The sequence below is a fragment of the Stegostoma tigrinum genome, chromosome 28 (assembly GCF_030684315.1).
Source record: "Stegostoma tigrinum isolate sSteTig4 chromosome 28, sSteTig4.hap1, whole genome shotgun sequence".
NCBI classification, from domain to species: domain Eukaryota; kingdom Metazoa; phylum Chordata; class Chondrichthyes; order Orectolobiformes; family Stegostomatidae; genus Stegostoma; species Stegostoma tigrinum.
The window spans coordinates 15,485,044-15,501,719 of NC_081381.1; the positions used below are offsets into that span (position 1 = coordinate 15,485,044).

General features: G+C 44.4%; 1 non-coding gene across 1 annotated transcript in view; it reads right to left on the reverse strand.

Moving 5' to 3' along the window:
* Nucleotides 1–14,820, reverse strand: part of LOC125466759 (uncharacterized) — a 59,108-nt gene extending 44,288 nt beyond the window's left edge. Inside the window, exon 1 of the transcript XR_009442752.1 lies at nucleotides 14,650–14,820. This is a non-coding gene — a transcript (uncharacterized LOC125466759). The remainder of the gene's footprint in view (nucleotides 1–14,649) is intronic.
* Between the last annotated feature and the right edge of the window lie 1,856 nt (nucleotides 14,821–16,676).

The following is a 16,676-nucleotide window of genomic DNA, read 5'->3' on the forward strand; positions in this document are numbered from 1 at the left end:
ATAAACCCGTTGTCACTTTAAGCTTTTGTGTCACCATGGTCATAAAGTGCAAAGCACACAAAAGGTCGCTGGCACTGCCAGAGCGCGAGAGAGCAACTCCCCACATCTGCGTGGGTTTTCTTCCACAGTCCAAAGAGGTGTACGCCATGTGGATTAGCCACGGGAAATGCAGGGTCACAGGGATGGGTTGGACTTGGGTGAGATGCTCCAAATGGTCAGTACATATACTCAGTGGGCTGAACAGCCTGCTTCAATGCTGTAGGGAAGCTATGATTCTCTGAAAGTCTCAGCCCATTAACCAGAGATTGGGGAAATAAATTAAGTCATCTTACAGATAGGTGGATTTCAAAAAAAAAGAAACAGGGACAGATTAGTTTAACAGATAAAATCAGCCTACAAATACAGGTCATATTAATGTCATTTTATCTTAGGCTAAGTAACTTAAATTCCATTCATGATTTTTAAAAAAGTCACAATTTGATTAATAGCACATCATTGAATGCTACTTAAGCTGCTGATTACAACTCATGCTAAGAACCTGTGCTGTTTGTCCTGGGGCAATTAATCAGATCCCAGTCATGCTTTGCCCTTTTACCATACTTATTCTCTGCTATCCGTCTGCTCATTTGCTGCCCAAAACATTAGCACAAACCCCTGTCCTGCCACACAGCACGTGCCAGTGTAAAGAGGTCCAAGGTTGAACACTCAAAAGTTGCTTGCCATCTTTGATCCTATTTCCCTGTAGTGCCAAACTCCATACTTCAAAATGCAATCTTGCCAATGCAAACAAATGCACGATATACCATTCAATTTAAAAAGTTGGGGGTGGAGGAAAAGGTAAAAAAACTAAGTGGTCAGAACACTTAAAAGCTTTAATCATTAAAATTCTTTTCAATAGCTCATTGATGTTTTTAAAACGTGACATTTTGACAACACAGTCCAGAGTTTCGCTGCAGCCATGAGTTTTTCAACAAAAATCCAAAATTTAAATAACCACAGGTGTGGAAAAACCACAAGTTTGGGACAAACAGTGCTCCCCATCAGAAGAGATCAGCATTGAAATAGGAGTCATTGCACCAGAGAGAGATGAGGGGTGGAAAGAGAGAAAGTGAAATGGGTCAGTAACAGAACAGGCGGGGGGGGGGGGGGGGGGGGTACAGCAGGAGAAAGATTATCAAGAAACAAAAACACTTTGGGTACAGAAAGCATATTTTAAAAAAATGAAAAAAAGAGGTAGAGTGGTAACAGTTAATTGCAGAACAAGTACTAAAGTGTTGGGTCCAGATGGAGAAAAAAAAACTGAATCCCATCTGAACGCGAGGTGAAGGAAAACATCCCAGGGGAAAAAAAACACAAACTTTGCTACCCTCTGCTTTTATCTTTTATTTTAAAAGGTTGAATTCAGTGGAGTCCAGAAGGCTGTAGAGTGCTGAGATAAAGAAGAACACAAGAACAGGAATCAGGAGCAGACTATTTGGCTTGAGGCTCGTCCACCATTCAGGATCAAAAGCTGACCCTGAGCTTCAAGTCTCCTGGCCCCTCCTCACAGCTGATTGAGACACTGCAAAAAAAAACTTTTCCAGCCCAGCTGTAAATACAGTTGATTGCACAGTTACTGCATTCCTAAGTTTCACAACCCTCTCAGCCCAATCCCAAAATGATCAGCACCTTTCCTTCCACCCCCACCCTCTATGCAGGTTGGAGTTGGAAACGCAGCTTCACTTGTTAACAAGCTCTGGGCTCCCAACTGTCTGCTTATGGTTTCCTGGTGTGGTTTCGGCTTCATGCAAACTTCACAGCAGGTATCTAAGTCGTTGCTGTGAACAAAAAAGGTGACCATATAGCGTATGATAATCACTGACCCATTAATTCAGAGATCCAGGTTTGAATACAGCCACAGATGGCGGAAAGGAACCAAATTCAAGAGGAGAGTCTAACAATGAACATGAACCACTGATTGTTGGGGAAAACCTCACCTGGTTCACTCATGTACTTTACGGAAAGAAATTGCCATCTTTGCCTGGTCTGGTTTACACGTGACTCCAGTCCCACAACAATGTGATTGACTCTGAACTGCCTTCTGGGCAATTAGGGATGGAGCAATAAATGCTGCCAAGCCTGCACTCTCATCCTGTGGATGTTTAGATTAGGAGTTATGCAGTCATCATGGTGAATTCCTGCTTTTATGAAGTTCCTCTTTTTGCAGTCCATACAGATTTTTAAAAAGGCATTTAATAAAGAGGCAGATCTTACAGATTAATCCAATCTAAGCAAAAACCAGCTACCAAACTGGCCAGTCACCAAGTGATGATCAAACATTGCACAAAGACACTCCCAGTGGGCTTTATTCTGTGATTCAACCAAAAGTTTACACAACCATTCCCATTAAGTCAGTCTAAAAAATATTATGAAACCAGTCCTTGCAGAGAATGTTAGTTCAGCTCAAACCTCACCATTTCCAAATGGTGATGGCAAGTTATGCAAATTGCATTACACAATTTTCAGGGAAGTGGATTAAAACACAGTTGGGGGGGGGGGGGGGGGAAGCAAGCAAGAGAGAGCTCTTGTGCAAGACAGATGTTTTACAACTGCAATTTTAGGTTAGTTGCATAATAATTGTGACATACAGGCAAGTGAAACAATCTTTACTCTTAGTGCAATGACTTATTGCTTGGTCATTCTCAAGTATGGCCTGCCAGCTTCAATTTCACCACTTTCTGGGCAGGCATGAACGCTGACCCACAACTCTCTGCTCAGCTTGAAGCAGCTGTTTACATCTCAAAATAGATGAATGGCTAAACTGCTGTTTTATTGTTTTGATAGTACAACCTAACAAAAGGATAGCTTGTGGCCAGCTTATAGCTGTACTTCAAAAACATGGAAACAGCCAGAATTGCATTCTCCCAAAAAAATGCACATTTAAAAAAAGGGCAGTCAATAATAAAAAAAGCAGAGTCAGATGAGGAAATTGCATCAGCCAATATTGAAATTCTCATTTCCTCCTGTGAGGACTCACAGCCAAGTACGTGGTGCACTGTGAAGTCAGCTGAGAACTCAGGCACTGTACAAAGTGCCTTCAGTGGCATTACAATTGTGCTTCTGAAACGAAAATCAGGTTCCCACGTGTTCACGCCATGATTCCTGCTGGCACCTTCCTGCCCATAAGCCACCTGAAAAGCTGTGTCACCAGGTGACAGAGATGCTAAGCAAAGTAAGAACCAGATCTTCCAATGTGGGAATCACCATCCCAGGAGGGGTGGAACAGAGATAGCTTCAGAGAGATGCACTGACATGAATTTGATGGCAAACTGGGCCCAGCAATGTTATTTTTAAACAACAGCATGGTGGCTCAGTGGTAGGGACCTGGGTTCGATTCCGTCCTCGGGCAGCTGTCGGGTGGAGTTTGCACACTCCTTGCATCTGCGTGGGTTTCCTCCAGGTGCTCCAGCTTCCTCCCACAGTCCAAAGCTATGCAGGCTAGGTAGATTGGCCATATAGTCTTCAGGGATGTGTAGATTAGATAGGAATGGATGAGATGACTGGGGGTCAGCATGGACCAGTTGGGCTGAAGGGCCTCTTTCCACACTAAGGAAACCATGGAATTTAATAAGTGATATAGTGAACAGTTTTGAATTCAATGTACTGGAGATATTTGAATGAATAGAACATGAAGCTATCAAAACCAAGCCAAAATTTCAATGGTTCAAGTTAATAGGAAGCGTAATGGTAGCAATCACTTGAGTGACTGCCCATTGATAAAACTATTAACAGTAGAGCTCAAGTGTGCGTACTTCACTAAGCAGCAGCAGCTCATTGCCAGATAGGTCAGTAATTACTGACCTATCTGGCAACAGCTTAGGTGCTATCAATGACAAATGGCATGAGAAGAAACCTCACCATTTTCAGAACTGCATTGCCCAATAAGTCCATTAAAGGAGGATTAAATTTTCAAAACATTGCTTCCTGTTTTAAATGCCAGCAAACACACACTAGGATCACGTTTCTTCATAGCCTCGAGTCAAGTCATCCCTATTTGAACCATGACACTTATCAAACTGCTCTTTCTAAAAAAAAAGCACAGTAAGAAACAAATGAACTCTTGCAAAGAGTAAGAAGGCAGCAGATTCTTATCTGAAAATGGTTACTCCAGGAGGATGTGGTTATTTTCATTTAAAATTAAGTGTTCATTCACTACACACATAGAAAGACAGTCAAGTTTCCCGGCCCTGACCCACCAGCATCTTTTGCTTGGGCTCCGAATTTCGGGAAGTATGAATTCTCTGATGAACGGTCTAGGCCCGAAATGTCACCTTTTGTGCTCCCGAGATGCTGCTTGGCCTGCTGTGTTCATCCAGCTCCACACTTTGTTAGTTGTGGAACTTTCCTATCTTGACAGCAGGATTTAATAGTGTCCAGGTTACAAACATCACGCAGTAGCTGTTTGATGACAATTTGTTCTAATTCTCAGAAGATTAAATAACAGCTGCACCAAAAATATAGAAGCTGGAAAACTGTTCCCACCCAGTTGTAGTAAAACTAGAATCATTTTCGCAAAAAAAAAAACTTGAATTTAGAAAAGTAAAGTCATCCTGGTTACAGGGAGTTACACAAAGGATTCTTCCTTTTACTACAGCAGGTCACACAACCTTCCAGAGGACAGTGTGTCTAGGTCCCTGTGCAGGCAAGTTATTCAGGAGGCCCCATTATTACTCTGGGGCGCGGGGACAAGTGCTGCAGCAGGCAAGAGGAACTTAAAACCTGGAATCTTACTGCTGTGGTAATTCAGTGATCATGAAGAGATTAATAATCTTTAAACTCACAACACCCCTCCCTTCAAAAAAAATGAAACGAATTGATTTGGGCAGGAACAGAATGGGGATGTCAATCCTGCCCTTATCCTTACCAGGTCTCACCTATTGATAGGCTAGTCAGAAGGCAGGCCCTGTCTTATCAGCAGAAAGTTTGCATATTACTTAATAGCAATACACATTATAGCCAAGGTACGTGGCCTCCTAAGACATCAGGTTTAGAAGAGAGTTGCACTGCTACTTTAGCTACACTTAACATCAAGAATGTTCACAAACAAAACAGTTTAACTCCTCCCCAATGGAGTGATCTTGATAGGGTGGACCTTATCTTGTGATGTCTGGTACCTAATCACATTATACAATAAAATGTTATTTCAGATTCTCCAGCATCTGCAAAGTGTGGGGCTGGATGAACACAGCAGGCCAAGCAGTGTCTTAGGAGCACAAGTGCTGACGTTTTGGGCCTTGACCGTTCATCAGAAAAGCTTTTCTGATGAAGGGTCTAGGCCCAAAACATCAACGCTTGTGCTCCTAAGACACTGCTTGGCCTGCTGTGTTCATCCAGCCTCACACTGTTATCTCAGATTCTCCAGCATCTGCAGTTCCTGTTATCACTGAAAGTAGAAGTTTGTTCTAGAGGACAACACCTTTCTAACTGTTCACACAAGGCAAAAGGACCACATGCCAGAGGCAGAGTGCAATAGTGAGGCAATTAAAACATCATCCCAAACACCACATTTCAACAGTTCAGACACTGCTGCTCAATGAGCATTGGTCAGGCTGTCCTCACCAGTTAAGCAGGAGTGGAACTGAATCCTCTATTTCAGAGGGCATAATGCAGCATCTTTCAAGAAGCAGTACTGAAAAAGGAAACAAAGCCAAGATAAACATTAAGCTTTTATACAAGCCAGAATACATTGTCCTTGATGTTCTCAGTAAAAAAAAGATGTAAACACCATGCCTTTTAAAAAAAACCAACACATTTCAATCTCTCATAGCACAATGTCCCATTCTCCAAGATGATGCTCTTAAACATTAAAATATCAGGAACTGCTTAAAAGCCTCTTTGCATTAGCAACACATTTCAGCAAGGCTCAGTGGTACCTTCCATTTGTTCTGAATGATGCCAAACTCTCTGCATCTGATTTCAACATGATTGAAAGAAATAATTTAAAACAAGGGCTAAAATTTAAAGAAAACAAACCACCAATCACCAGAAGGACCAGCAGCTTCTAAATGAAGTAGCTGACTTATTCAACAGATTCATAACAGACTAAAAAGCAACAGCGATGAAAGTTTATTTATTTTCAAATCAAAAAACTTCGCTAAGTGAGATGAGACTTAGGACAGAGGAATGAGCTAGTAAACAAACACAGAACGGCCAAACATTTTAAAAGATGTCATCGACAAGCCACAAGCTATGCACCCCCACATGCCAGACTCCCATAGGACCCATGTTCAATCAGAAGCTTCGCTAACCACAATACTCTCACCACCCACTCAGCCATTCTCAGATTGGTCTCAAGACACTAAATGAATTATTTGACAACAGTGCAACTTCCTTGGCGTGAGCTTTGTTACTCCAGTTCTATAGTCCTGGGCTTTCTTTCCTGATCCAGATTGTAAGCTTTGCCCAAGCTTGCTACTTTTTGCATTCTGCAAAATTAGCTTCTGGCTTTGTGTTTTGCTTGCAAGAAGAGGTTTGCTGGCATTGTCCTGGGAATGCTGAATGGGCCCAAGTCTGCTTCCTGCATCCCGCATCCCAACTATTGCAGGGGTGGGGGTGGATGTACTCCCACAAAGTACATGGAATGCATTAGAGACTTCATTGCCACTGGTCATCCCACTGGATTTGTGGACGTAGGTCAATAGAAATATTAGTTACTGAACCTTTTGCTCATTGGTAGTAGGAGCAGCACTGCACAATTGCAACCTTCAAAAGGAGGGCGGCTGTGGAAAAACATCAAGGATCTTGGTGCAACATTGGATACAAGTAGCACATTTTATCACCATAAAGTATGCAAAACCTTGAACCCTCTGTGACGCTTGCTGGCTGCGAGATGAATCAGACCAGGGAGGTAATGCTCTTTGGTTATTAAGTCACTGGACTGTTAATCTTGAGACCCAGGTAACACCCTGGGGTCCTGGATTCAAATCCCACTATGGTAGATGATGGGATTTCAATTCAATGAAATATCTGGAATTAAGAATCTAAAATGATGACCACAAATCCATTGCCAATTGCATCTGGCTCACTCATGTCCTGTGGAAAGGAAACTGCCATCCTTACCTGGTCTAGCCGACATATGACTCCAGACTGACAGCAATGTCGTTGTCTCTGAATTGCCCTCTGGGCAGTAGGTGCTGCTTGGCCAGCGACAGCCCTCATCCCATGAATGAAAAGAAAAATTATGACATTTGCATTTCACTGCAATAAACCCACCCATATACCGCACAGTTCAAGTGATATGGAATCTATTCCATCACTTCAAGTACAGCTGGGAGCAGAGCAGAACATCTGGTCCATGTTGAATGTTGGCCAATGCACAAAGTCCCAGCTAAGGGCTTTTCATGAGAAGCAAAGTCAGAGTCAATCAAAACAGCAAGATTGAAACACAAGGCACCCAGAAATTTATCCAGAAGTTCTAAAAAAAGTTTAAATCTTAAAACCATCAACCAAATTTTTTAGTTTTGTTTTAAGAAAATCTTTTTTTGGGAAAAGGAATTTCTACTGCTGTACTCAAGTGACTAAGGAGATTTACATCAATTGCACGAATAATACCATAAGCCATTATACTGGAGTACCGCAGAGTCAATTACATTCACATAATTGCCCAATAGTTTTGTGCAGCCAAGGAACACAGACACCCTTGCAGAGCAACACCCTGGTAACTTAAAATCCTCTTCCCTCCTGCATCAGGACAGCATTACTGCTCAACAGAAACCACATCTCATGAAAGCATGCATTCCTCAAACCTTGCTTCATTAACATGCGATCAAATGATGCTAGTCATTTGCAGGCATCTAAACCACAAGTCTAGTGACGTACGTCTTTTTAGCTGAAGGGACCAAAGCCAAAAATTTGTTAGCTTGCTTGTGCCAAGACACCTGATCGGATCTGACCTTTAAGCTAGTATTGCCAGACATTAAAAATGGCTGTGTCAAGCTAATCACACAGGCTCATTACTAGGGTATGGAATTGATACAGTTTCATTTACAGTGGTGACATAAAATGACCAGCTCACCCAGAAGTCTTGCTTGTGCCTTTTCAAAGCTGCCAGCTCCCAGCATAAAAATTTGCCAAGGCTAAATTAGAGTTCTGGCTGCTTTCTACTGTCTTCTTCTATCTCACTTGTGTCCCTTGGAGGGACAAGCTGGTGTCAACGTTTTCATCATTCATGCAGTCTATCACAGAAACCTGCAACAGGTTTTAATCCAATCAGCTCGTTCTGAAGGGTCATTTTCAACACTATTCCAGATGAAGTTTACCGTTTACTCTCCCAGTAAACAAGCCAAATCATTCTCCATCTTTGAGCTCAGTATCTAGGCAATACATAAAGGTTAAGCTGCCTCACCTTTTACATAGTACACATATGTACTGGAGTTTTTAGAATATTAAAGCTTCAGATGCATGACAATGCTTGATTATCACCATGGAAACAAAAACAAAGTTACTTGCCTTATCCAAATATGCAGGCATAACATTTGAGTCAAACCTCTAGACAGCACAGATGTTGTAGTGTGCTGTGAAAATACATTTGCCCCTACTCCCAACAGCAGCCCAAACCTCAATGAGCTCTGCAAATGAGGTCATGGTCACTGCATACCGGGAGAGGGAGGGAAAGAGGGGCTCTCCCCCTGCTCCTACTGAAAACAAAATCCCACATTCCCAAAGGCAGCAACTTGAAGTTATTGACACCAAAAGCAGGGAATTAGCAGCAGCAGCACTGATTCTCACCAGTCAGACTCAACTAAACTGATTACCTGCATGTTTCTCACCAACATGTACCAGAAAAATCAGATGCAATCTACAGGCTGGCTTTCATTTTAACCCAAACAAATTTCTGGAAGAGCTCTGGGGGTCTGAGCATCTGTGAAGATATATCATTGTTAACATTTCAGGTCCAGTGGCCCTTCCTCGGAGCTATTCTGCTTTTCAAACAACTTCCGTGTTTTTGTTTCCAATTGGCAGCATCCAGTTCCTCTGGATTTTTTCGTTTGAACCTTCTCTGGCACTACAAAATGCCATACAGACAGATGAAGAGTTCATGGTTTTTAATTCACAAAGACAGGTAAAATAAATTCTAGAAGGCAGAACTAATTTTAGAAGCAAATTAATGATTTACAGTTATTTATTCCCTCGCCAAGAAGTCCAAAATTACTTTTTCTACCCTCTCCATCAACCAACCTTTCCCAATTCATGTGATGCAGGCATTACTGGTTGCATCCGTCCCTTGCTACCTTTGAGAAGATATATGGGGGTGTTTGGCAAGCAGCCCTTTTATTTAACGGGGTTGGGGTGTTACTGGCTAGGCAGTATTTATTGTTGATCCTTACTTACCCAGCGGGCTAGTTCAAAGTCAACCATATTGCTGTGGGTCTGGAGTCACACGTAGACCAGATCAGGTGAGGATGGCAGTTTCCTTCCCTAAAAAGGGCATTAGTGAACCAGATGGGTTTTTCCTGATAATCCACAATGGTTTGCTTCAGCCATTAGATTCTTAATTCCAGATATTTTATAAAATTGAATTCAAATGCCACAATTTGCATGTTATCTGGTATCTGGATTAACAGTCCAGTGATATACCACTAGGCCATCGCCTTACCGAACCACTGCAGTCCATCTGCTGTTGGGAGGCCTACAATGCTGTTAGGGATGAAGGGCTCTGATACAGCAACACTGAAGGTCAGTGAGATGTTTGAGTCAGGATGGTAGATGGTGGCAGTATGCCCCTTGACAATTCCTTCCTCAGTAGGCACATGGTACACTGCCTTTCACATGAAGGGTAGTAGTCAAATTTAATATTTTATCTCCTCAAAACTGTTCTAGTTTTTGTCCATTTCCAAAAAGAGTTTAAAATGAATCCAGAAATGCTGTAAAAACCAAAATTTATCGCCAGACAAAGAAGACTGCCATCTGGATTGGACTCCAATTCTCCTTAGCTCCAAGTAGATGTTTCACTTATTCAACTGAAGACTTGCCATTTTGCTTCCTATTCTTGCCTTCTAGCAGACTGCTCCACATGCCTTCAACTCAATACTGCTATCTAAGGATCTCTGGTGACTTTCTGCAGTGCATCTTGCAGGCATTGCTGCTCCAGAGAATCAGTGATGGAGGGAATGGATGCTGGTGGGTGTGGTGCCAGTCAAGCCGGTTGTTTTTTCCTGGAATGGTGTCAAGCTTTTAAGCATTTTGTCAGAACAGCACCCATCCAGGCAAGTGGAGAGTATTCAGCCCATTCCTGGCTGGTACCTTGTAGACAGTGGACAGGCTTTAGGGAAGTCAGGCAGTGAGTTATTTGCTATAGTGATAATCCCCAGGATGCTGATAGTGACTATTTCTACTGTCTATATGTCTATGTCAATAGACATTTCTATTGTCTACTGTGACACATTCAGTGCTGGTAACACAGTGTCAAGGGGCAGTGGTTAGATCATTTCTAATAAGAGGCTGTATTAGGCTGGTGGCACAGATACACGTTGCCACTTATCAGCCCAATCCTGGCTATGATGCAGATCTTGTTGAATATAGCCTGTTCCTGTATCTGAGGAGTTGTGAATGATGCTGAGCATTGCTCGGCATTTGAGCTGAGCATTTGGGATTTCCCCAAGGTCATTAAAGGCTGGATATATATGAAACAGTCAGAGTTACAGCAGCATGTGCCAATTCCCAAGCGATGCATTGAGGCTACACTTGAGGCAAATACTGACACACCCAACACTACCACTATCATTCAGTAATGAAGTAAAAGCACTTGATCTTGATTTCCATGTGCATCATTTTTGTTTGTATAAATGATAACATGAGTTATGATCTACAACAGAATCTATTACTCATTTCTTCACAAATCCAGTGTAGCAGACTGCTTTGCTACACATCCAATTACGCAGCTGGGGGCACGTGAAAGACTCCATATTTGGCATAGAGTATTTTTGCCTTGGTTTCAGCTAATTCGAACCAAATTCTTTCAAAGAGATACAAGTAGCTTGTTGCATTGTTTACGTGACTTAACAAACTGCTATACATTAAAATGTAGTGGACTAGAACTACCTAAAATATTACAAAAAAGGGCTTCCCAGAGTTGGGTTGGCATCCCAAGGGAACTTGAGCAGTCAGATTTTTGGACCCATGAGATCTGAAACAATGATTGCCATGGAGTTCCCACAGAGCTTAAACATCATGTTCCCTCTAAAAAGGTGTCCCACCCACTCTCACCTGACCCCATTGCCAACTCAGGGGTCACAATTTTTAAACCTTGACATGGTACAATGCTGAAGAAAGTTTGGGAAGTAATGTGTTAAAGGTTGAAGAGCCACAATTTAAGATGGAACATTAAATACAGAAGAATCAGTTCATGGGGGGGTCAATAGAACTTGGAAGAACTTAAGCACAATAAGCCACAAGTCCTAAGGATCAATGCAGAGGCCTTTGATAAACCCTCCAGATGCCATGTATGAGGGTCATGCAAATCCTTATCCATGCACAGAATTTGGATCTCCTGCCAGAAGATACAGCAACAACTGCAGTGGTTATTTCAGCCATGCAATATTGTTATTTACCAATTCCTGATATTAGAATGCTTTAAAAGTTCCAGTACTGCAAGGAGGCAAGGAATCCCGAACACCTGCAAAGGGACAAGCCTGCACTCAATTTCCTCCAAACCCCTTGTCTATTTCACTGCTCAATCTATGCATCCTCTTCAAAGGAAATTGTTCTAGCCCCCACCCCCCCAACCACCAAGTAACTTGTGGACATAGAAAAGCCAGATCATTTTGGACAGTTGTTTCCTACTGGTGTCCAATCTTGAGGCCAATTTTGTGATCCACTGTCAAGACAAATGACTGCAGCTGGTTTCACCTAGCACTGTCTCCAAATTTCCAAAAGCAGGTTGACCACAGTGAGCTAGCACCACTAAACAATTCTCACAGCTTCAAGACACAAGAGGTCAATGAGTCATTCACATGAAGGAATCCAAATTCTGTACACAAGCGAGGATTTGCAGGACCCTCCATACATCATGTCTAGTGAGTTTATAGACTGGAGAGGCAGAGATTGTGGTTACTGACTGGAATAGTGATCCAGAATCCCAGACTAATGTTCTGGGAAGTCTATAGGTGTAAGGCTGGGAAGCAAAACAGTAAATCACCATCAGGTAAGTCAACATTTCAGACTGAAGCCCTTGGACAGGGCGAGGGAAATGGGTTTGAATTCTGCTACAGCAGATAGTGATCTTCAATCACTTTCTGCCATTAGGTTAGCTCTTTCTCCTGTCAGGTAACCATTGTTAATGGCAGTAGAAGCTTAACTGGAAAACTAGTACCCTTTAACTAAAGGAATTACCATTCATACTTGGTCTGGCTTATGTAAGACTCCAGCCTAACAGCAATGTTGTTGCCTCTTAGCTGCCCTCTGGACAGCAAGGCAAGACAACAGATGCTAGCCCATCCAGCAACCCAACATTCTATGAACAAAGACATGGTCTTCAAGAAGTTGTGTAGACAGAACTAAGAACTCAATCCTCCATACTTAAAACATAAACAGGTAGGTGTCAACATTTATACTCAAATGTCATACCCCTGTAAAGGCTTTTTACCTCCCAAAGCAAATACAGGATACAGCAGCTGGAGGAGTTCCAACACTGCACCAATCTGTCACTTAAAAAGCTAAAAACTGTGATGGCAACAATGAAACGATCATGGATTGTTCTTCAAAAATAAAACTAAAACACCATCTGGTACTTCAAAAGGAAATCTGCCAGTCTTTCCTGGCCAGGCTCACATAACCTCCACTAACTACTGTAAGTTGGCAGTCAACTCAACTACCCTCCAACATGAAGTGGGAAGCCACTTCAGTTCAAGGGCAATTTGGGATAGGTAACAAATATTGACCATATCAACGACAGCTACTTCCCACAAACAAAGAAAGGTGAATCACATTTCCGATAACTCAGAAGCTGGTGCCAGACAGTGTATGGTCAGCAATGACCAGATTGCATGAAAAAAATTCCCAAGTATCTAAAATCCGAGAACCTTCCTGCAGGAATTTTGACCTTCCAAGGAATGCATCATTTAATTAAAAAAACTGGAGTGTAACATTTCTGCTGGTTAACAGCCATTTAAGAATTTCTGGCTTAATCATAATCATAAACTACATCATACTGCAACTGTAACAAAGAACAAAGATGATTTACCATCTAATTAGACTATCGCAACAGATCTGGGGACTGTCATTCTTGTGAAGTATGCTTTTAAAAACCAAACATGATCTGGGATGTACTAGACAAATGCAACAAGTGGTGTTTTAAAGTAACAAATTATTCCCTCTTACGTGTTGTGCAAGTTGGCCATCGCTTAGCAGCAGTAAGTGAACCAGTGCCAATGATTCAAGCATGACAAATCTGCTGCTAATAAAAGCAGCGAGTACAATAGATCTGTAATGTACATGCCAGCATCACATGCATTCACCCAAGAGCAAATCCAACACGTCGTTAGCAAGCAGCACTTTCTACCATAACCACCCATCCTAATGAGCCTGAAAGCGACTGCATAGTTCACTCATCTTCAAAACTCTTTACTCCTGCGAGGTAAGCTGTGCCAAAGAAACGAAGCAATTAAAAACCCACACAGAGCATTTATTTCAACCAAATCAAGCCTGTCTAGATGCGGCAGGCTGAAATATTTTCACATCCCTTAACGTCCATCAACAGATAAAGGGCTATCAACTCTGAAGGCCTTCCCACATTCTTTCCGCTCTCCCCTTGGTCCTCAACAGTCGTACTATTTTTAGAAGCACTTAAGGCGATCCAAGCTCCGGAATATTTGCCAAAAATACAGATCAACTGTACAGCAAGGATAAAAACATACGCCTTAGAAGCTGCAGGGAGATAGATTTTACATGTTTGGAAGACAAAACAGCTGCAAAAAAAAACTGCAGTGAGGAGGGTTTGAGTGGAAGAGTAGTGACTACACGTTAAACGAGGAAAAGAGTTGGGGAGGTGCAGAATGTGAAGGGATTGCATGGATGGGCAAGACTAAAGCTGGTCTCACAGGCAAACGAGACCCAGAACCGACTGCAAACAAGGGACAGAGACAGAGAAGACTTTCGAAAGGAAAAGTGCTTTTCCACTGGGCAGGCAGACGGTTGCCAGGTGACTAAAATAAACCACCACAGATCCCTCTCACACACACACACACACACAATGCATTTGCTCAGCGTCCCCATAAAAAGCAAGAAGACGGCTCGCCTCCGATATTGCGGGTCACAAGTTCAGCTATCTTTACACTGAAGTTGGCTCGGGTTCACATTAAAACATTTAACTGAAAGAAAAAGCAAACAAAAACTTAATACAAGTTTAATGGAAGCTTTTGAAAAAAAGGCTAAGGGAATAGAACGCAAAAATATGTGTGGGGTGGCGGGGGAAAAAAAAAGACACGCTCATCGCCAAAAGCTTCCCGAGTTGGGAAGAATATGTGCAAACTGCATTTGGGAGAGAATTATTATTGCTACTGAGAAGGGGGAAGCTGCGGAGTGGAAGATTTTGTAGGCACGAACTTGACAAACGCCGCGACGAGAATGTCACAATGTTGCAGCCTGAAGAGATACATTTACAGAAATGGTTACCTCGATGTTGCAATTGCCTGCAGCTCTTCTCCGTTCTTATTCTTCACTCACCCTCAAAGTATCCCCCTCGGTGGCAAAGCCCCGATGACAACTAACAGTTATGGCGACAAACTGTCCTCCCCCTGCCCCCCACACACTCTCTCTCCAGCTTTTATCCGCCTTCATCGAACTCCGCTCGGCAGCGCCTCCCAGCCAGAGTACCGCTACCGTACCACCCCGAATACACCGCCCCACCAATCCCTACCGTAATTCATCTAACTCCGCTCGGCAGCGCCTCCCAGCCAGAGTACCGCTACCGTACCACCCCGAATACACCGCCCCACCAATCCCTACCGTAATTCATCTAACTCCGCTCGGCAGCGCCTCCCAGCCAGAGTACCGCTACCGTACCACCCCGAATACACCGCCCCACCAATCCCTACCGTAATTCATCTAACTCCGCTCGGCAGCGCCTCCCAGCCAGAGTACCGCTACCGTACCACCCCGAATACACCGCCCCACCAATCCCTACCGTAATTCATCTAACTCCGCTCGGCAGCGCCTCCCAGCCAGAGTACCGCTACCGTACCACCCCGAATACACCGCCCCACCAATCCCTACCGTAATTCATCTAACTCCGCTCGGCAGCGCCTCCCAGCCAGAGTACCGCTACCGTACCACCCCGAATACACCGCCCCACCAATCCCTACCGTAATTCATCTAACTCCGCTCGGCAGCGCCTCCCAGCCAGAGTACCGCTACCGTACCACCCCGAATACACCGCCCCACCAATCCCTACCGTAATTCATCTAACTCCGCTCGGCAGCGCCTCCCAGCCAGAGTACCGCTACCGTACCACCCCGAATACACCGCCCCACCAATCCCTACCGTAATTCATCTAACTCCGCTCGGCAGCGCCTCCCAGCCAGAGTACCGCTACCGTATCACCCCGAATACACCGCCCCACCAATCCCTACCGTAATTCATCTAACTCCGCTCGGCAGCGCCTCCCAGCCAGAGTACCGCTACCGTACCACCCCGAATACACCGCCCCACCAATCCCTACCGTAATTCATCTAACTCCGCTCGGCAGCGCCTCCCAGCCAGAGTACCGCTACCGTACCACCCCGAATACACCGCCCCACCAATCCCTACCGTAATTCATCTAACTCCGCTCGGCAGCGCCTCCCAGCCAGAGTACCGCTACCGTACCACCCCGAATACACCGCCCCACCAATCCCTACCGTAATTCATCTAACTCCGCTCGGCAGCGCCTCCCAGCCAGAGTACCGCTACCGTACCACCCCGAATACACCGCCCCACCAATCCCTACCGTAATTCATCTAACTCCGCTCGGCAGCGCCTCCCAGCCAGAGTACCGCTACCGTACCACCCCGAATACACCGCCCCACCAATCCCTACCGTAATTCATCTAACTCCGCTCGGCAGCGCCTCCCAGCCAGAGTACCGCTACCGTACCACCCCGAATACACCGCCCCACCAATCCCTACCGTAATTCATCTAACTCCGCTCGGCAGCGCCTCCCAGCCAGAGTACCGCTACCGTATCACCCCGAATACACCGCCCCACCAATCCCTACCGTAATTCATCTAACTCCGCTCGGCAGCGCCTCCCAGCCAGAGTACCGCTACCGTACCACCCCGAATACACCGCCCCACCAATCCCTACCGTAATTCATCTAACTCCGCTCGGCAGCGCCTCCCAGCCAGAGTACCGCTACCGTACCACCCCGAATACACCGCCCCACCAATCCCTACCGTAATTCATCTAACTCCGCTCGGCAGCGCCTCCCAGCCAGAGTACCGCTACCGTACCACCCCGAATACACCGCCCCACCAATCCCTACCGTAATTCATCTAACTCCGCTCGGCAGCGCCTCCCAGCCAGAGTACCGCTACCGTACCACCCCAAATACACCGCCCCACCAATCCCTACCGTAATTCATCTAACTCCGCTCGGCAGCGCCTCCCAGCCAGAGTACCGCTACCGTACCACCCCGAATACACCGCCCCACCAATCCCTACCGT